The following is a 22,563-nucleotide window of genomic DNA, read 5'->3' as shown; positions in this document are numbered from 1 at the left end:
GTGTTTGTAAGTTAGGAATTTAACTTTTGCAAAAAGATATTCAGCCTTGAAGTTTAGTTACTTTTCGAGAACAACAGAGAAGCTCTAAGAAATAATACAGTGACTGCCTAGCAACCAGGAGAGAACCATTATGTGTGTATGTTTGCGTATGTTTTTGTGCAAATGTGTTTGTTTGCAGAGGCATAAGAAGCAAAGAAGCAGGTTTGGCCTAGCAGATGAGCAATGTCAGCAGTCTAGACTGTTACTATTTTATTTTGCTACAGACTTGGGCCTAAACAAATGGAAGATGTTCCCATGGATGTGGAGAGAACAACATTGAGACAACTCAAACCTGGATCTTGGCAGAGAAGAATGCTGTTTTCACAAGCCAATTGGATTTCTGGTTTCTACGTAAAAGAATAGTATAGTATAATAGACTATTACTATAAAAGCATAATACTGTATTACTGTAACAGGCTATGGCTATTATTTGCAAGAAAGTAAATGTCAAAACTTAGTTTTAGTCTTACACTGTCCTCTAGGTGGCAATGAAGTTACATTCATGTATAGCTTCCCAACCCCAACCCCCATCTCTCTGTCTGGAAAATTATTTCGGAGGCACATTTTTACTTACCATTTTTAGGGTCAGTTCATCCATTATGTTTGTGCTAATTTTTGCAAAACTAGTGCTCTAATATACACATGCAGAGAAACATCATAAATGTGGGACATGACTGACTCCACTGACAGTGGTCTAAGCTACAAAAGAAAATGATATTTTGTACATAATAGATAATATACATATATTTGTGAAAGAAAGTTTGTGGTTTTAGTGTGCAAAAAATTACACCAGGGACTGAGTAACCTGATGCCTTAATAGATGTGTATTCAGTGAATGGGTTGTTTAGTGTCACAAATTGTGCTTCCTTACAGCTTACAATCACATGCAACAAGGTTGAATGTAAGAGAGGTTCAGAGAAGACTAACCCAAGGTCATACAGATTCAGGTAATGTTGCCGCGTTGGTCTGTCATAATAAATAACAATGATGAAAGATGTTTTTAAAGAATATTGAAAGATGTTCCAGTAGCAACTTAAAGACCAGCTAAGTATAAGCTTTCTAGGTATGAGCTTTCGTGTATATACACACTTATTCAGATACTCTGAAACAGAGGTCACTACAACCTTATAACTGTTGATGACTGTTAATGATGGCAGTTTGTTCCACAGAGAAGGGCAAGGGATTTTTAAAGGGATAGGTGTCCAAAATTAGCTTTAGCATGTATAATGGGACATGAATCCAATATCTCTGTTCAGACCAGGTCTCTCCATTGTTTTTAGTTTGGTAATGAGTTGTAATTCAGCAACTTCTCTTTCAAGTGTATTTCTAAAATTCTTTTGCAATAAGACAGCTACTTTTAAGATCTTGTATAGAATGTCCTGGGCGACTGAAGTGTTCTCCTATTGGTTTCTCTGTTTTATGATTCCTGATGTCATTATGTCCATTTATTCTTTGGCATAAGGTTTGTCCTGTTTGTCCAATATAGAGAGCTGAAGGGCACTGTTGGCCTTTGAAAGCATATATAATGTTGGAAGATGAACAATTAAATAGGCCTGAGATGGTATGTTTGATGTTATTGAGGCCAATAATGATGTTGTCCAGGTATATGTGGCAGCAAAGTTGGCATCTAGATTTATTGCAGGCTCTTGTGCCAGTGTCCAGGAATTTGAACTATGATGTTAACTGTTCATAAGAAGGTAAGAACAGCCTGCTGGATCAGGAAATGGCCTATCTAGTCCAGCATCCTATTCTCCCAGTAGCCAACCTGCGGCCTCCCTTTGGGAAACCTGCAAACAGGACCCAAGCACAAGAACTAACCAGCCTATATTTGGCTTGTGTTTTGTGTACCCCAGATAGAAATTCAGCCATCGTACCTGACAGCTGGTCAGGGGCGGTGGTAGGTGTATGTCTAGAATATGTAGTCATTTTTTCTTCTTCCTTTGTATGGAACAGCAGATTGCTGATATTCTGGCAGGGCTATCACATGCAGCTACAACTTCTTTGTGCTTATAGAGCTGCATAAGGGTAACTGAATATTAAAGTATTTTTAGAAAAATTGGTGCTTGGAAATTAGACTTCATTTTCTTGATCCTATTAAACATTGAGCTATTGATCAGGTTTTCACCCCCTCAGTTTGGGAAACTAGGATAAATGAACTCAACACTGCTCTGTTTAATCTTCTGCATTAAGAAAAATAATTGTATTGTTTCCACACCCCTTCCCTTAGGTGGAAAGGTGCATTAGACACTGCCCAAGATTAAGAAGCACTGGTTCTGGGAACTGACTCCATCCTTCCTGTTACAGATAGGTAGCCGTGTTGGTCTGCCATAGTCAAAACAAAACAAAATTCCTTCCAGTAGCACGTATCTGAAGAAGTGTGCATGCACACGAAAGCTCATACCAAGAACTAACTTAGTTGGTCTTTAAGGTGCTACTGGAAGGAATTTTTTTTGTTCCATCCTTCCTGTTAGATTTATCACATCAGCTGTGTCACTTCATATTTGCACAGGTCACATGCAAGCTTGTTTGAAAATGCTGAGTTATTACATTTTGTACATGTCAACATTTCAGCTTTAAAAAATGGAACACATTTTTAGTTTTTTAAAAAATCAACCATTTATAAATCTGAAATATATTTTATTTTAGGAAACATTAACTGTATTAAGCTTTTAGAACAAGGAAGGGAAAATATAAATCAAAGCACATAATGATAGATAGTGGATCTGTGGATTTTCTCTTGTGTTTCAAATGAGAAAGGAGTCACAGACACACCTGCTAGTTACGGTGTAAGAAAACCCCTATTATATCTTCTTAGATATTGATCAGGAGGAAATCTGTATTTACACCTTTAGAAAATAACCAGCTTATTTGTGAAAAAGAATTTATCCTTATCTCAGGTTGTCTTCATAGCACATTTCAGTTGCTTCAACAATTTAAAGATTTTTTTAAAGAAATTAAATCTTATTCTTTGTACTGATGTGTAGAACTGAGCAATCTTCAGCCTTTTTGTAGTTCCTAGGTTTATTGTTTAACCAAAGGCCATGACAAACTTGTATCAATCAATAGTGTTAATAAAATAATACAAAACATACATCTACAATACAAAAATCAGCAAAGACTTTGCCTGTACATTAAAACATAGTTTCCCTTGTGCATCTCTGGCAACTCCAATCTGAATATTATTTTGCTTTTTAAAAATCCATTTTTGTTGCTCTAAGTACATATATTGAATGTGGCACATTTGTGCACTTGACCCTTTTAGACCTCTTCACATTGACCTGGGAGTAGGCATCATTGAATGTGGTGGGACTTGATTCTGAGTAGAGATGGCCATTTTTAGTTCTCTCAGTTTCTCCTTTTTCCAATCTTAAATTCAGTTCTCCATATTTCTGCAGCAAGTTGTGATTTAAAAAAAAAATCCTCAAAAAAAAATCAGCATTTCAGTTCAAATTTGTTCTAAGAAACACATGCTTGTATGCAGTTTTGAATAATGCAAGCCATTTCCCTAACAATGAATTTTTATGTTATTTTCATGAATATGTTCATTTTTATGCACACTTTCTCCCAATATTGGTTGGAGAAATGCATTGCAGAATTCAGATATGTACAAATTTCTAAGGATGACTATGTTTCCGTTCTCACAGGGTTTTGGAATGTGTGCATTTGATAGATTCACCTTTAAATGTGAACGGAATCAAATTTCTTCCCCATCCCTAATTCTGAGTATATAGGTTTGCACAGGAAGAAGCTTAGATTTGTCTACCATTCCATTTGCAAATGTCACATTTTGGAGTAGTGTACCCTTGCTATGCAATCTTAACTCCTACTGATTAATTTGGCCTTAGGGCCAAACCTGGTGCTACACCCAGATGTGTGTAGATTTACCACTGTGAAAAGCAGCATTGGGATGCCCCAACAAAGAACAGAAAAAATGGCATGGGGGAAACACATTTAACTCTTTCCCTTTTGGTTGTTTTTTCCTACTTAAAATAAGACACCCTTCCTCTTTTCCCTAAGCTAGGGAAGAAATAGCTTGGGTGGGTAGTTGAAGTGAGCAGGTAAATGGCAAGAGGAGTCAGTGTTAAGGACTTCTCCATGACATTCTTCCACCCTTGCATTACAGCCAGGAAAGGCTACTTTTAATTTGAAAAACTCATGAGAAATCTACATGATCTTTTGCACAAGATCTAGTTTAGCCCTCATCTTTCCAAATCATCTAGCAGTCCATTGCACAGTTCCTACTCAAACTGCCATTGTTTTTATGCCACCCCTTGTATTATATGTAAATGCTAATTATATAATGCAGCAACATATCTGAATTGCTTGTCCACGTCCTACTGACCAGTTGTGTAAGGACACCAGATGGAAATCATGCATGTCATTGTTCTTTTAAAAAAAGAAGTAAACACTAACACTTTCTCTAAGGTTATCTTATTGTATGTGAACTTTACAGATGATGAGAAAACTATTTCATAGATTACATTACAGTATTAGGATTATTCCATCAATTATCCCTCGGCTTTTTTTGGAACTGGCATTTTCCTTCCGTCGAACTCTTTTAGGACAGCCGGACTCTCAGATGTTTATCAGTTCCTTCATGTGGAGCATAGCACAGCACATGTGTGACTACTCTGGTGCTGACATGATAAAACATATTGCAGAAGAAGAGAGACAGCTGTGGACAGAAAGTTTCCAGTATTGTTATAAGATACTTTCCAAGAATCATCTTGCAGCCTAAGAAGAAGCCTAGTGTCACTTTGTACAAAGCTCGTTTTACTTACCTAGTCAGACTGGAGAAGGTTGAGCAGAACTTGCAAAATAAGGGCTTTGACTTTGCAAACTATAGACACCATAGAAATTTCAAATTTGTAAAGAAGTTAAAGGTAAGAAGTAATTGAATTCTCAAGAAGAGAGAGGTTTAAATTTGAATCATGATGCAGCTTCTACTAAAGCTATATAAATATAATAAATAGGAGAAAACCGATTTATGTAATGGGCGGAATCAAGACACAACTGCTTTTGGCTCACAGATGGGCCCTTTGAATCCCAGCTGATAAGTATAAAATTACACTTATCTTTGTAGAACCATGAATATGTTTCTTGTTTGCATAAGCCACACATAGGCTTGTCTCTGTGCTATATATCACGGTTTTTAGAATGGTTTCGTTTGTTCCTTACAGCTGCTTATTCCTACCACACAAATGACAGGAATTCTATTTCTCAAATCTTTGAAGAAAGATAAAGATCTTGACCTCTCTTATGCCGAATGGATGAATGAGTTTTCCACCACAGATCTGATGGAAAAAACTGATATTGTTTAAACAGGAAGTACTAATTGAAAGTGGATGGGATGAAATGAGAAACATAAAAGAACAGCGCAAGCTCCCAAAGGGGTGGGGCGGTTATTTTCTCTTCAGTGTTTACATTTTCCACAGATTGCTTCTAAGTCAGCTACTTTGCTTTACAACTCTGATTAAGAAGTAGATAGTAATAGAGACATGTTTTTAAGAAGGGTGGTAAAGGGTAGTTCAAGCCTCAGATAATCACTCCCCAGATTAGGATGCTGGCATCTCCCCAAAGCGGAACCACTTCTTCTTCCAAATACCCATCTTGTTGGCATTAGGGGGAAATAAGGTAGTGTGTTCCAGAGGGTTGGATTTAGCTCTGATGCTAATCCTTACTTGGCCATGGTCCCTTGGAACATGTCCACTGCATTTGGGAAGGTATATTGCCGTTCACAATTTACATATTTTCTCCAGGAAGCACCAGCTGATATAACTTCAGTTTAGTCGAGTAAGCATGATTGCTAGGTAAAATACAAAGTGGCCTTGGGATTTAGGAATGAGGAGAATCATCAATTCCTCTCAAAGGTTTTATGCAGTACAGTTACTCAGATTTAATTGTGCAAATCAACAGAATACATGCAGATCTGCATATCCTAGACATGTTAATATGAATGCCTTTCCTTTAACATGACACACACACACAGCATTTTTCCCTGACAGGAATCAAGGCAGTTTATGTATAAAAACATGAATCTTTTTTTTAAAAAAAACACCTAAAGAACTAAAACTATGAGCATATATAAAATCTGTTTGAAACATACAAACAATTGCAATAAAAACAGCATGGCACCAGCCCTTTCATTAAAAGTCAATTCCCAAAAGGCTGTTGGAACAAGAAGGTCTTCACCTGTCAGCAGAAGGACAAGGAGGAAGCCCATCTAGCTTCTTGAGGGAGGAAGTTCCAGAGTCTGGGAGCAGCCACATGTAGGCAATGTTATCTTCTTTGCAGTGCCCGCTCCCAATACTATAACCATTTAAGGTGGATCAAAAGTGACTGAAAGCAGCAGAGAGGGGCAGGTAGGTAAACAGAACCCAAAGGCGCCACGCGCACAGCCACCAGAACCTTCGTCCTCAACATGCTGTTTTCAATCTAGATTTATTCTAGATCCTGCCATCCAGAAAGGTAGGTGTGGTTACTTGATACACTGCCCGGCTTGATTAAGTTGTCTATGCCTTTTATGCTTTGCCCCCCTACAGGAATTGGGATTGGGGGGAATCTTATCCCTCCCAGTAAATTTTGAATAGGAACAAAGTGTTATGGCCAAATTATCTTTCTATATCAGTCCTTCACTCTTCTCTCCACTCTCCAAAACCTTCCCGTATGAATTCTTTAGTGTTCTGGATATCATAAAAGTTCAGAAGAGCAGCTAGCTGATGATTTGTTTTTTATTGTGCAGGGCTATAAAGTTAAAATTGGCTTAATCTATAAACAAAAGCGAGATAATTGTGAATATAACAAAGTAATTACTAAATATAAGCACATTCTTTGTTGCTCTGAGTTATTTTAGCATACCTCTTTTAACTGCTTACTATCATCCATAATAATGCACCCAGTCTGTTTCCCCAAGGGCTGACAAATTATCTGAGACCCAGTACGGAAGGCTGTGTTGCCTTGCTATGTGGGTGGGGGGAAACGAAGCCTACTACTAGGAAAGACTGGAATGATATTTACATTCTGTGGCTGCCGTTGTGACATATATAGGTGGAAATACATACATCAGCTGTTATTGTACAGATGCTCTTTCTTTTAGTTACAAGGGAGTTAGTAGTCTGGGGAAGAATGCAATAAAACATACATCCATGTTTTGACCTTTTTTTCTTTTTCATTGCTTTTTCTTATTTTAATTTTTTGGGGAGGAATAAAGCATAACAAACCATCAAATGTGGTATTTACTGAAGGGCCTTATCCAAACATCATAAACCATTTCCAAACTTCAGGTAAATCTGTTCTCTTCTCATGTGACATGTTGTAATATCTCCATCTGTCTTGTAATAAGGCTTCTGTTGAAATTGTACAGTTCTGTTAGCATAGCTTTTGTTCTCAATATCAGTAACCTCCTTACAATCCTTTTCCCTCCACAAATACATCCCATCACACAAAGCCTGGCAACTCTGACACTGTGGACTTTGTTTCCTCTTCCTGCCTTCCTGTGGGGTCGCCTGTTTTTACTAGTGATGATGGGTGATATCTCCTTGGCTTGGTTTGAAAAATATTTGGGGGTTTTCAAGCTTCCTTAAGTAAACTTTTTTTAAAAAAAGTTTCAGTATTCTTGAGAAAAGTTCAAACAAACAATTCCCAAATAGGTGAAACACTTATAGTCCAGGTCACCAGACAAAGGACAGGACTGCCAAGGGGTCTGCCCAGTGGGCACCTGGGACTTCGCCAAATATGGTCCTCCAGGGAGCATGAGATATCTGGTTTCTCATAGAGGCTCCCCACATAATTCAGAACCCTGAAAAATCACTGGAAGTGATATGAATTCCCATTAAAATTTATGGACCTAAGTTAGTCATGGCCATAATTCTAAAAGGTCTAATCTTGGCAAAAGTTTCTTGAATACAATCCTATACAAATTTCTAGAAATATTCGCAAAGCAGTTAGCAATAAAATAATAACAATAAACTCGTATAGCAGAGTTTGAAATGCTCTATGTATACTTGTTATATTAGTATATCGGGTATCCATTGGCATATGGGTGACACCACACCAGCGATGTCCATATCATAACTGGTGATGTGCCATACTTCCTCTTCCACCCCTATGCCATTTTTTTGGGTGGGATAACCAGCCTCAGATAACCAACATGCTTAAGTCTAATTAATGCATGAAGGGGTTAATACCATAGAGTTAGCTGTCCTCCCAGGCTTAGCTGAATCCACTTCCCCTCACCTTGAGAGGAACTAGGTAATCAAGCCTTTGTTCTCTCCTCACTCTACCTGAGAAGCTCAACATGGGGAGAGGTTTGAGCTGGTTGTTCTGGCTCAGCTGTGTGGTTCTCACAAGCTACTCTTGAGTTCCTATGCCAATAATTTAGGAACTTTTACCACTTTGTAACTACTGGTAAGTTAAGTTTTAATGTCTGTGTTCTGAAGTGCATGAACTTGACCTTTGAAGAGTTTGTAAGTAAACAATTTTTAATTTATCAAACATGGTTTCTTCCTGTGCAGGTAGAAGAGAGAAACTTTAGGAAGAAGCTTTTTAAGGGGACATTTTGCAACCCACTTAGAAGGGCATATTTTAAAGGTCCAACAGCCTATATTTCTGTGCTTTACTTCGCTGCATATTTTGAGATTTTAAATCTCTGCTGAAGTTCTCTCACCAGAGTTCTTGCCCCAAACCTGGATTTTAGCATCCAGGAATCCTTTCTATATTTTTCTTTTGCACCAACAGTTCTGAAATCTTATTTTTTTTAAATGCATTTGATTTTAACGTTTTAATGCTTTAAAAAATCTGAATACCCTTCCACTTTTCACATTTTCATTGAGGTAGACGTTAAGTAAAATTTGAAACAACTAAAACACTCCTTTTTTGAGGAAAGCCTCTTATCATTTCATGTTTGTTTTTCTTCATTGATTTTCAGGAATCTATTTCATTTCAGGGAGTGAGGGACTATAGGTCTCTTGCTCGAAAATAATTAATCACATATCACATATTTTAAATAGACATTTCTCTGCACAATTGAAAGCTATTTAAGATAGCTGCTTTACAAGTGGGTAAAACTAGTTTCTGTTGCATCTATTTAAAAATATTTACAATGTTTATGAGCTGTAGCCAAGCAGTTCTCACTAAGCGACATGAGCTGCTGCTTATATAAAAGTGATATCAGCAGCTGCTTATATAAAAGTTAAGTGGCAGGCTTTGGGGGTGGGTTTTTTTCCTATGTTTAAGAAAACACAAAAACACAGCACAGCAATCTGTCTTCCCACCCCAACCCTCAAGCAAGGCTATTCTCTTATTTGTTGTGTAGAGACAGTTGGCAAATAATAAAACTGGATATTTCCAGCTTTAAGGGCAGATCTTCCAAAGAACATTGCAGTTATGCCAACAAGTCCCACCTCAAGTTGTTCTTTACCCTTCTGTGCATCTAGTTCTGTGTACCCTGGGTTCTGACGTTGTCACAGTGTGTTTCTCTGATTGTTGTTATTAGCTGTGGCTGGCAAAGGAAATGGACCTTGTTATCCTAAACATATAGGAAAAGCCTGCTGGATCAGGCAAGTGGCTCACCTAGTCCACCATTTTGTTATTACAAGACACCTATGGAAGCCCACAAACTAGGATCTGGGCTCAACCATACTCTCCCCTGGTATTCAGAATCATACCTCCAGCAGTGGAGGTAGAACATAATCACTAGGGTGGGGTACCAACTTGAATAAAATAATGGGGGAGAAGGGACAGGTAAGGCCCGTCCCACATAAATGATCATGAGATGTGGTACATGCACACCATCTGAATGGCAATGCCCATCAACTTTGAGACGGCAGCCCCCTTAATTATTTTAGGGGGAGAGCGGAGGGACCTTGGCCCCAGGAGTTGGTTAGTAATGTTATTGTATTGACCCAGGCTATGGCCTGAAGGCACATGAGGCAGTGGCCTTAATGACGCTAATTAGGTCTGGATCTAGTTAGTGCTTTGCATGGGTATGCCACCTGGGGCTCCATGACGGGAGAAAGGTGGGGTAGAAATGCAAGAAAATACATACATACATACATACATACATACATACATACATACGCAAGCAAGCTGCAAGGCACATTAAACTACAGCCATACCTCGGGATAAATATGCTTCGGGATGAATATTTTTGGGTTGCGCTCCACGGTGACCCGGAAGTAACGGAGCACGTTACTTCCGGGTTTTGACGCATGCACATGTGCAGACACTCAAAATGGTGTCACGTGCATGCTCAGAAGCGCCGAAACACGACACGCGCAGATGCGCAGACACGGGTTACATTCGCTTCGGGATGCGAACGGGGCTCCAGAACGAATTCCTTTTGCATCCCGAGGTACCACTGTAGATGCTATGGAGAGGTGTCACTCAAAAGTGGGGCTGCCATAATTGGAAGCAGTGCCGTGTTTTTGGTACTGCAACGTGTTGCTGCACACTAAAGGTATGTAAAGCGAGAATCAATGAGGATAGATTGTCTTATATTGATGGGGGAAATTGTGCTTGCTCCTGTTCTGCACAACCAGTGAAAGATACAGGAGCTGTATTCGTCATATATTATAGCTAGAGGTGGACAGACATGCCCATTTTTGTTTCTTTCAGTTTCTTAATTTCCCTGCCTTAAGTTCCATCCAACACATTTCTGCATCAGTTCACAGAGGCATAGTGTGTGGGGTGCCAGGGGGCTGTGGCCCCATGTGCACGATTTTTGAGGGGTGCAAACCAGGCACCGCCATGCGCAGGCACTCCCATGATGGCCCGGTGCTCTTCTCTGCCACCAAGGGTCACATTGGCCAGCCAAGCTTTCCCCTGCGCAGGTGAGCAGGCAGCTCAGCATGGCCCCACTTTGCTCCAGTGAGGGTGGGGTTGCTCTGGTGGCATCGGTAACGGGACTGGGTTGGTGCCCCCCAACTGGCACAGTGGCAACCAACGCTATGCCACTGTCAGTTTGTGAATATCTTTTAAGGCCTTATAAAAAATTATCAGCACTTTAGTATGTAATGCTCCTAATATAAACATTCTTTCCCTGCATTTCCTTGTAATATGCACCTTTTTGCAAGCAGTACCCTTAATATAATGCATTTCGGGGTACAATTTTCACTAATGTGTGCATTGTTATGCATACTTTGTCCTAATGCATGCATCCTCATAGACATTACTTGGTTGAAGAGCTGTATGAATTAGGTGCACATTAAAATGTGAACCTTAATTATGGCAACCCAAATTGGTGCCTCCATGACAGACCAGTTGCAAAGAGTTCTTGAAGCCACTAAGAGCACTGGCAGTGAGATACAAGAATCTTGGTGTTCTGGCTGTTTTCTTGTTCTTCCAAGTGCAGTTTCTCTGGAGCTATTTGAAAAAGTAATGAATGGATTATCATACATGTGTCGGTGTAAGAAGACCCAAATACATCAAGATCCCCTGAAGCGGCCCTGGAGTCTACAGATGTTCTCTCAGAAAGAGACATGTATATTTTAGATCTTGCATTAATTTTTACTGCATCTTCAGACACACACTTGGCCCAGGAGAGTGCACCTGTGCCTTTAGAAAAGATAAGAACAAGACTGACAACCTAAGACATGTGGTACAGGACACAGGGAGAATGAGAATGTACTTGGGAGCCTTAACTTCTTCCAGACATCACAGGCAGACATCACAGCCCGTTAAGTAACTTTAGGATCACATTAAAGATATCTGCCTTACAAGTCAAACCTGTTTTTGTTGTTGAATCTATTCCATGGTGTATTCTAAATAGTTTTGATGGTCATGTGTTATATCTTAGACCCTCCACTCCAGTCCTGAAGCTGTCTTTGTGGTTCCACAATAGGCCTTAATACCTATATCCATGAACACACTTGCTCTTTCAGCGGCACACTAGGGATTGCCTCCATCTTTTCCCTACATACTGCCCTGCAAAGAGTCCTTAAAGCTTCCCAATCCTATAACAGTACTTTTGCTTAGATCAGAAAAGTCACACTCATAATACAATGCTGCATTATTCTATCTGTACTGTGCAGCAGTTTCTTACATTTAGCCATTTGTTGCACTTCTATGTGGCATGTTTTGAAAAAGGGACACTAGGTCATGTTAGCTGATTTTAACTTGCTGAACTATTGTGGTGACTCCATTCTTGCACCAGGGTGTTCAGTGAGCCACAGACACAACCACAAAACCAACCCAATGACGCAGATTGGCATGTGACATAAACAAGCTGAGAGAGACCAGAAAGTCAGCAATGAACTCTCAGGAACTGCTCTTTTTGTTTTGTTAAGACAAACATTTCATATTTCATAACCGTGTAAAATGCATGGGAATTCAGCGTGTCCAGTTTCATTGTTTTCAAAGGAGCATGGCAACATTTGTGTTTGCAGTATATTTTATATATGGGAATATTTCACCTTTATTTGTGTATGTGGGTGTACTTTCTTTTATGTGTTGGTCTGTCCTATGAATGTTTATTCAGTTGTAAAGTTTCACTGTATTCTAATGGGCTCTACTCTGAAGTAAGTTCTAATGAAACAGATATATAGTATGTGATATAACTAGAGAGGTGGATAGATAATGTGATAATTGGGCATAATCATGGATTGTGTATATAACCATGTACCTGTGCATAAATAGATTTAGCTTCAGATCCCAGACTTGAGGTCTGTCATGGCACATATCCAGCTTTGGCATATTCTTAAGTTGGGAATGTTATTTATTTATTTATTTATTTATTTATTTATTTAGTAAGTAAGTAAGTAAGTAAGTACCCCATCTTTCCCTGAGAACCTTCCCTAAGCAGCTAACAGAATTAAAATCATTATGAACTATCAAGTCACGATAACATATCACACCACATGAAACCAGAGCCAATGAAACAACAAAAACATCAGTCAGTTAAAACCGGCATGATCAGAAATGCACACAGCAGCAAAGAAAAATGAATTGTGTCTGAATTAGGAAGTTTTCATCTGCCGACAGAAGGTAATTGGAGAGGGGTCTAGACAAGTCTCCCTCAGAAAGGGCTCTAGAGTGTGTCTCTCTACCCCCTGCCAAAAGTGTATTGTGTGTTGATGGGGCTGAAATGAGCTTCTCTTGAAGATTTTATAACCATGTCAGCTTATATGGGAGAGGGTGATCTTTCAAATTGTTTAGGGTTTGATGGGTCATAACCAGCATTAATAACCCTGACCCAGTTTAGCATCCAGTGAAGCTGCTATAACCATAGGGTCACATATTTGCTGTAACTGGCTCTGGTCAAGAATCTGGCTGCAACACCCTGAACCAGCTTCCGAGGCAGCCCCATAAAGGGCACATTACATAGCCCAAACAATCCAAAACTAAGGACTGTGTTAGTAATTGTGGCAAACCTGACATCTCCAAGAACGAACCTAGTTAATGCACTGTTCTTAGCTGTGCAAAGATGCTCCTGGCCACCACCAAAACCTGGGCTGAGGGATGCATCTGCAATAATACCCAAATGGAAAACTGGAATCTTCAAGGGGAGTACAGTTGAATCCTAAACAAGCTGCAACCACATTCCCTCATTTTAAGTATGTTATGACCTCAGAGTCTTGATTCCCCATCTTTGAAGGATGAAGCCATGGATTTGAAGGAAGTGGGAGCGAATTGCCACCAGGGCCATCCCTACTATCTTGGAAGCATTCACACACGAGGAGCGCATTTTACTTACTGTATTTTTTGCTCTATAAGACTCACTTTTTCCCTCCTAAAAAGTAAGGGGAAATGTGTGTGCGTCTTATGGAGCGAATGCAGGCTGCGCAGCTATCCCAGAAGCCAGAACAGCAAGAGGGATCGCTGCTTTCACTGCGCAGCGATCCCTCTTGCTGTTCTGGCTTCTGAGATTCAGAATATTTTTTTTTCTTGTTTTCCTCCTCCAAAAACTAGGTGCGTCTTGTGGTCTGGTGCGTCTTATAGAGCGAAAAATACGGTACTCTGATCAAGCCCAGAAGCCCAATTGGAGCTATGGCATCTTTTGTCCAGTGTGAGGCAACAGCTGATAAACACGCCAGGCCCCTTTAATGGAAGAGGCCAGTGGTGGAGTGTTTCTGGCTGGTGCCTGGGGCAGGTGCACAGTTGGCTGACTGATTTGAAGGGTTCACTCATGGTGCCCTGCGACCCCAGCGCTGCTTGGGCTGGCAGGGCACATGCCTGTTGTGTCCTTCTCAAGCCCTATGTGTTCCCTTTCCTGTGGCATCCTTTTCACACAGCCCTTCACCTGGCCTGCAGGCTGGCAGGGCATTGTGAGGAATGCCCTCCCCCCAAAAACTGCCTGGGGCAATGCCCCCCCCCCTTCGAAGCTATGCCTCTGGAAGAGGCCTCCTCTCACTGAAGGCAGTTCTAGCCCCCGTCCCCCCACCCAAAGGAGATGCTGCTCTATTATAATGTTCAGGCTGAGTTTGATCTGCCTTGCTTTCCTTTGCAGATCCAGAAATTTTGCCTTGAACTCTCCTACTTCTGAGGCCATTGCTTGAAGCAGAACAAAGGATTGGAACCACCACAAAACAGGGCCTTCGAGTCCCATATTATTCAGGTAATCTGGGAAAAAACTCCTGCCTTGTTATTTATTGATTCCTGATTTTGCCAACAAGCTGAGTAATAAAAGTAGTAAGCATTACTTTTAACCATATAGTATGATTTAAAAGGAGCCCCTTAGAATATGTTCCTGAAATCTGGATGCTGCCCAACGGTTCCACAAAGAGGATTCGTGGTGATTGCAAAATACATTTATAGCATGGGCCTGGAAATGCATCCACTTATTATGCCCCAAGTACTGAGGCAAATTTACTGGTGCTGGAATGTCATATCCTGCTGAGCAACCGCGCTTGTAATCATAACACAATATGCTCCCTATTTATACAGCTAGAGCCTACGGTGTTTGTTACATTCATGCTAGCAATGGGCACACTGGCAATGGTTTCTGAGGTTTAGCTGCACGAGATTTCTGTTATTTCCTGTTTTTGATCAGCCAGAAATTCAGTACTGGAGGAAGTCTTTTTCTTGAAGCTGTATAATGTTGCATCATATATATTCGGTTTTGTTTCATATCAGTTTATCTAAGACAGTTCACCATCTCTTGATTGCTATTAAAAGATCAAGTGGCCCTTGCCATATGTGTTTCTCTCTCTGTGTGTGTCTGTGTGCATACACATATAAAATGTTGATTTGTAGAATTTCTTACCAAAATATCTTGGCTATTTTCTAACATAATAGTAAATAATCAAGCACCTCTTGAATATAAAATAAAAGAGGCAACTTTCATTGAACTTAAAATGTTCTCTTGCAAACTAACAGAAACTAATGTTAGAAATTACAATTACATAACTACCCCATGCCTGTTTAACATTCGCTGGAAAGCCACTTTTTAAATTTTGAAAACAAGAGATTCCATCGGGTGCCGTTTGAGAAAATAATTATCTCATTCTCCAAGACTTTCATCAAAACCTTTACTAAATTGTTTATAAGTAGTGATTCCAGCTATTTATGTAATATGAGTATTTTAGAAGCCTCTTATTTCCACCTTGCTGCCTACGTGGTTTGCTGTGGTGAATTTGTACGTAAATGAGGTTTCTTCTGTGGCTTCTCTGCAAAGATTGGAGAGTTAGATTATGCAAAAGGTAGCAGGAGCTTTTCCCGTACTGGATAAAGAAAGAAATGCAGTTGTGAGTCATACAGCACTTACAGTTTGTTCCATTGCCTCCCATTTAGGCTAAAATGCAAGAATCACTTTTTGATCCTTTAATTTGCAGCTACAAAGCACAGAGAAAATAATTAACTATGGCTCAAATAACAACTTATTCATTCAGTGTTCATACATGCATACTGTAGTCACAACTGCTGGAGCAACCCAGCCTCTTATACATTTATCCTGATAGTCTACTAGTTTTTGTACTGTTGGTTTTATTGTATTTTTAAACTTTACTGTGCCTGTGTTTTCCTTCCTTCCTTCCTTCTTATAGATTTTATTAAAATTTGGGAAAAGGAATACAAAAAATAATGTCAAATATCTTTTTATCAAAGCTAAAAAGCTAGTCTGAATAAAAATACTGAAAAGGAGAGAAAGATATAGAGAAATAGAAAAAGGATAAAGGATAAAGGGAAAAGAAAAAGAAAGAGGAGGCAGAAAAAAGAGAACTTCCAATTCTTCATTTGTTAGCTATATATAAAAATTATTCAGTACATCCACTCCAAGGTAACACCCAATAAATCCACATTCTATAAACCAACACTATATTCAATCCTCAAACACAAATACAGTATCATGAATTCATTTTCTTTTCATGCAAGAAATCTATAAGAAGCTTCCAATCTTTAGTAAAAGTTGACAATGACTTTTCTCCGATTAAACATGTAACTTTGCCATCTCAGCTAAATCCAGTAATTTTTGCAACCATTCCTCCATTGTTTGTAATGATGAGTCTTTCCATCTTTGTGCATATAAAAGTGGAACAGGCTATCTCCGCCACCCAAATTACCCCTGGACTCAGGCATGGGCACAACCCCCTCACAGGGGTTGACCAAACCATCGAGTCCCTGGATTCCTTTAACGGAATACCCTTCACATAGGGATGGTGAGACCGCTCTCCCATCCCTATCACCTGAACAAGAGCCTATCAGCAACCTTACAAGTTGTGACGATTTGCTACGCGGCAGGCGAAACCCAAATGGCACCAGCCAATCGGCCAAGTGGGGAAAATTCCTGCTGTGCCCCTGTCCCAACGACAGACGACACATGACGGCATAGCAAGGTCAAGCACAACAAGCCCTAAAGGTAGGGAGAGATGGGCAGGTGTTCCAAATGCACACGCCAAAAGAGGAAGCTCTGGGTCACATGCATGGGCATAAATAGGTCCCTCAAACCATTTGGACTGCGTCCCATTGGCCAGATTGTACCCAACTTAGGGACCTACCAATCGGGTGTTGTGGCTTACCAATTGTACCCACCCACAACACAGGGTGTTGGTTGTCCAGGTCTCACTGCAATACGTGCCCTCTTTAAGGGAGGACCCAATTAACTAGGAAGGATGTTTCTTCTTCTTTTTCAAATATATATACAAAATGCTTGCAAAGTGCTTCTCAAAAGATGGTTAGGATAATCATTTCTCTCAAGGAGGCATTTATTTTCTACCTCGTGCACCCAACTAGTCAATCCACTCCTGTCTGCTGCCCCTTGCCTATATCCTCAGGTTGGAATACCTAAAAATCATCCCACACAGCTTATATTCTTCCATCCTTGTTTCTAAGTCAAACTGGGTGAAAGTAGAACTCGGACCAAACAGAGATCTCACTCATGAAAAACAAGAGATTCCTTCATGTCTCAGTTTTAAAGTGAAGAAGCCAGATTTTGGCCCCCAGTTTTTGATATCTCATGTGACCAGAAAAGCAAATGAAGAGGTTGATGAGAAGAGGACAATGGAAGAAATTCACTGACCTAAGATCAGCTGTTTTGTATCTTTAGTGGAAAAGTGGTGTGTGTGTGTGTGTGTGTGTGTGTGTATGTGTGTCAGGGAAAGAGACCAGAGTAATAGCCTTGCAAGGTGTGAATATTTGGTTTTCTTGGAATTTGCAAAATATTCTTAGTGGATTCAAAATGAAAAAGAAGATATTCAGCAATCTTATTAGGATGCTGCCTTATGCCAGCTCAGGCTATTTGTCCTCATAGCCCCGTGTCGTCAAACTGGCGACAGCTCTGTAGGATTGGGCAAAGGAATTCCCATTATCTGCTACTTGATTCTTTTAACAGGAGTTGCCAGGGATTGAACCTAAGACCCTCTGTATGCAAAGCATGCCCTGTGCTGTATCGCTGAGCTACGGTCTCTTTGCTCTCAATGTATTATAAAAGAAGCTCCCCTAAACCATATATATTAGTTACTGTTAACATGAATGAGGTCCTTTCAATCTCTTCATACTATACTCTTTACATTTTTTTGTCTATTAATTCTCACTACAGTCTTCTAGCGTAAGTCGTCATAACCACTCTGATATGTCATAACTTTGCAAAGGCTGCCTTTGTTTCCTAGACTGAAGCCAAATGGTCAGATGTGAATAATATACACTGCTCTTTCTCGGTCTCTTGCCTTATTCTCTGCTTTGTGTTCCTTGAGCTTGTGTAAGATAAACCAACCAAAGAGCATGCCAAGCTCACATAAGCTCTTTGGGAAATCTACACAAAGAAATGGATGCTGCTGGTGAATCAGAAGTGAATACTCAGAATACAATGGTATTTTTAGAATGCCCAAAAATGGTTGTTGCGTGAGCATTGACTTGAAGAGTACAGAAAATCTTTCCGAGATCAGTTAGCTCTTACCCACACCCAATTTTGTCCATCTCTGGAGATTGTGTCTGAATAGAAGGATTTCCTGGAATGAATGAACTGGATAAGCATATATTTTAATGTTAACGAATGACTTCCAGGCAGCCACGCAACATATATCAGTTGTCAAAAAAATCATCAGGAAAACCTATCCATTGTACTTAAGGTGAATTTTAAAAGGTTAGGTTATATCAGTGAGCTTTTTTTCTAAGGGAGGAGACAGCAACACAAGAGACAAGGACAAAGTGTCAGAGTCAGGCTAGAGACAGACAATAGTTTCAGACAGGGAGAGACATTGCTCATATCTATCCTCCCCTGCAATGTTCCATTTTTAGGTAAGTATTTTTTGTATATTTTTGAAAAGAGGTGAAAGTGGGATGGGTAAACACACCATGAGCAATGATCCATCTTTCAAATCACCATCAACTCTATGAAAAAAATAGTTGCCAGTATCAGGTGCAGTGTTCAAGGAATGTATTACGAGCTCTGGGGTTTACCTGTTTCTGCTTAATAATGTTTTACATCTGTTTGTGCCTATCTTCATACAGTATAAACACTCTTCTCATATCAAGTGCATGGGGTGCAGCCTTGTACTACACTGCATACCAGCCACATCACACTGCTGGCTTGTCTTCAGCTTATGATCAACTAAGACACTTCAGTTTTTTCCTCACATACTGTTGGCTAGTCAGCTTTCCCCCCCATCCTATATTTTAGAGTTTGACTTCCAGCAGACATCAGGATAGCTGAAATGCCCCATTATTAAATATGTCTCTGCTCTGTGAATGTTTTCTCATCTTTCCAGGAAAACATAGTCCATGTCTTCTAGTTGGCCGGGCAATCAGAATGCTGACACAGCAAGATCATTAGTTTTTCTCTCCTACCCAGAAGCTTTCAACAGGGCTTCTGGTCTCATATTCAGGCTGTGTCTTCCCCCAATCTTATCAGGAGATGTCAGAGATTGAACATGAGTCTTTCAGAAAACAAAGCCTGTGCCCTACCACTTAGCTAAGTCCCCTTGCCTGTTGCACCTAAATAGCAGGAGGATACCTCATTTGGGCATCCCATATTGTTTATGAATAAACAATAGGCTTTTGGCCTTGATTTTAGTGGGCAAGCCTGCTATAAAATCTGGAGATGAAGGCAGAAAAAAGCACATTGGTCTGAGAATGTTTTCACTGTCCTCATATCGAGGGCATCTCCTTAACTTCCTGAGCCATCCTACAGGCTTGTCTGAACGGAATCCTTCACTGGCCTATTAAAAGCTTCTATGCTCAAAATAGTTTCCAGAATCATTGTGTGATGCCATCACTTGGAAGTCAGCAGGGGGAAAGGACGGGTTATGTATGCATACATATAACCATGAGATCTGCAACTGCCAAGCAGGTGTTGGGCCAGTTCCCAGTTGATTAATCTGGTCAGCAGCTGATGGATTCCTATTTTAAGGACACTATGCCCTGTGATCTTTTCAGAAAGTCCCCCTTGTATCATACCTTCTGAGGAAGGTTGATTAAAGAGATTTGCAAGATAATGAGGAACCTGCGTTGGGATTCCATTTTCACTGCTTCCAAGAGTAGCCTCAGCTAAGCAGCTTTCTCTGATCACATCTTGGGGGCAGCTTTGAATGTGAGTTTTTAAAGCAGAGAATTTGGCGGGGGGAGGGAGGCGATGTTGCAACACTAAAAGCTGTCTAGCCACATTGCCGATTTTGTATGTTCACAGAAGAGCACATACCAGAGGTAGGCAACACCCTGCCTTCCAGATGTTGTTGAACTACAGCCCAACATCCCTGACCATTGACCCTGCTGGATGGGGCTGATGGGAGTTGGAGTCCAACAACATCTGAAAGTCAGGACATTGGCTGCCTCTGGCATAGACCTTTTGCCCAATCTCCGCCAGTCATTACCAGGGATGTTGGAAAATTTTAACAGGTACAGAAGCACAAATTCCTGGTGTTTGCTTATTTGTCCCATGTCAAGAACAGGAATCAATCCAGCAAATATGATTGGTATTTGCTGTTGCTTTCAGTCTCCAAATGTTACATAACTGATTACATACTCCCCCCCCCCTTATATTATATTTGCACTGAAATGAATGGGATAGAGTAGCACAATAATGCAATTAATTATGTAAATTACATAAGTTATTATTTTTCTGTGGTGGGCAGTGAGACCAATAATGCAGGCTTGGGCAAAATATTTGTTTATTTGTTTGTTTGTTTACCGCTCTTCATCCATAGATCTCAGGGTGGTTCACAAAAAAGGGGAAAGAAGAAGATGAACTGTAGAGGAAGGATAACAATGTTGGATGTAAGGAATACAGGGTGGAACAGAGAACAATGCCTTCAGTTATAAATCCTCATGATACACACTATACATTTAAAGTGCATTTGAAGCACAAAGTTTCCCTCAAAGAATTCAGGGCACTGTGATTTATTCCTCTCAGAGTTACAATTCTCAGCAGCCCTTAAAGCACATTTTATTTAAAAATTTAAAGCACATTTGAAACACATTTTCCCCTTCAAATAATTCTGGACACTGTAGCTAGTTGCTACAGTGTCCAGAATTATTTGAAGGGGGAAATGTGTTTCAAATGTGCTTTAAAGGTATAATGCGTATGCAGCGCTAGTCATCACTGCCTCAGGGCCTGACTTGTGAAAAGTTAGAAAGTGCATTGTTTTTCTCTTTCATAGTATCCCTGCTCAGTATGAAACCACTGGAGCAAAGCAGATCTGGGTTTAGTTAGTATCTAGATGTGAGACTGTCTGAGAACCACAGGTGTGCTACCTTGACTTCTGTGATGGAAGAAAGGTGGGTTGAAATGTGACAAAATGAAAATGAAATATAGTAGTGCTTGGAATAGCCTTGGGGAAAGCAAAAGTGGCATTTTGATGCAGAGCACAGCCGGTCTATGAGTGGCTCCAGTGTTTGCTGCACAAGCGAGAGGACAGTTTATATTGGTATCACAAGAATGACTAGAGTACACCAGCAGGTTCCTGCGATAGCTTCTGGATGATATGATACCAGATGAATGCATGATGAGAGGGACTCCCTTGCTAAGATACTTTTATGCTAGGTATTAATAGTTTAATCAACTTTCCTTGAGTGCTTTAGCGGAAAGGCGGTATATAAATGCAGTAAATTAATAGAAGATTAAATATATTCCATCATTATTTATATGTTAGTTAGTCTGGCGTATTCTCATACATCTTAGAGACAGAAAAAGTAGGTCTTGGAGTGTCAACATCATGGTAAATTGATAATCCCAGAATTTGTTTCAACTTTGCATCCTAAACTAAAAGTTCTTCCATTTATTTTAATTCCCACCCCCACCCCCACTATGTTTTGACTGCAATTGGAAGAAGTCATCATTGTTTCTTTTCTGGAATACGATTATTGAGGATCGCAGAATATTTCTGGAAATGCAAGTGTTTGCTAATGCTGTAAATAAGAGGCATTACAAAAGAAAATACTAGCAAATTAAAGAGCAATTTCTTGCAAACAACCATCTCATTCAACACCTACTGAATTTTATTCCGAAAGGTGCTTACATAACACCATGCCTTGTGCTATTGCAGTCTTTCTCGGTGCCCTAACCAGTTCTGCACTCCATGCATAAACTTTTCTTGAGTTTTGTTTGTATACAAACAAAAATGCACAGCGTGGGTGCAAAGAATACTTGTTTCAAATACATCTTATATATGTTCTTATCTGGGAACCAGAATTGGATCTGACTCCTTATTTTGGTGCTACTAGGACCTAAACCAACCAAAGAATTAGCATAATAACAGCAGCTGGCCATTTTTGCATCATTCTTAGTTCTGTTGGGTCATAGCCAGACATGGCAAGAATCACTGCACCACCACAACTTCATGCCTGTTTTACTCCATTTGCATGACTGCACAGGCAGCATGACAAAACACGATAAAGTACAATCACAGTGAAGCTTTTTCCAGAATTGTATTTCCCTATGAGAAAAGGCTTAACCTGCTGAACTGCTGCCTAGAAAATAAGAATCAGGAAAAGTGCATTAAAGTGGGGGGGACGGGGACAGCAGCAGTTCAGGACTTCAGAGATTCCTCTTGCCTGGTGTCAAAACAACTAATTTATCAATTGGAGCTCTGATTTCACCCATTTAACGGAAATTGCTTAGAAGGGTACCTGTACATTTTGCTTCATAACTTTATTTCTAGG

The 22,563-nt window shown here is 40.0% G+C and overlaps 1 long non-coding RNA gene across 1 annotated transcript in view; it reads right to left on the bottom strand.

Annotated features, from left to right (window-relative positions):
* Positions 1–262: 262 nt before the first annotated feature.
* LOC309367697 overlaps positions 263–22,563 on the bottom strand; it is a 52,973-nt gene continuing 30,672 nt past the window's right edge. Inside the window, exon 2 of the long non-coding RNA XR_014167292.1 lies at positions 263–1,393. This is a non-coding gene — a long non-coding RNA (uncharacterized lncRNA). The remainder of the gene's footprint in view (positions 1,394–22,563) is intronic.

Source organism: Podarcis melisellensis, assembly GCF_964234715.1.
Source record: "Podarcis melisellensis genome assembly, chromosome: 3".
Classification (NCBI taxonomy): Eukaryota; Metazoa; Chordata; class Lepidosauria; order Squamata; family Lacertidae; genus Podarcis; species Podarcis melisellensis.
This window is presented reverse-complemented; position numbering and strand designations above follow the sequence as displayed.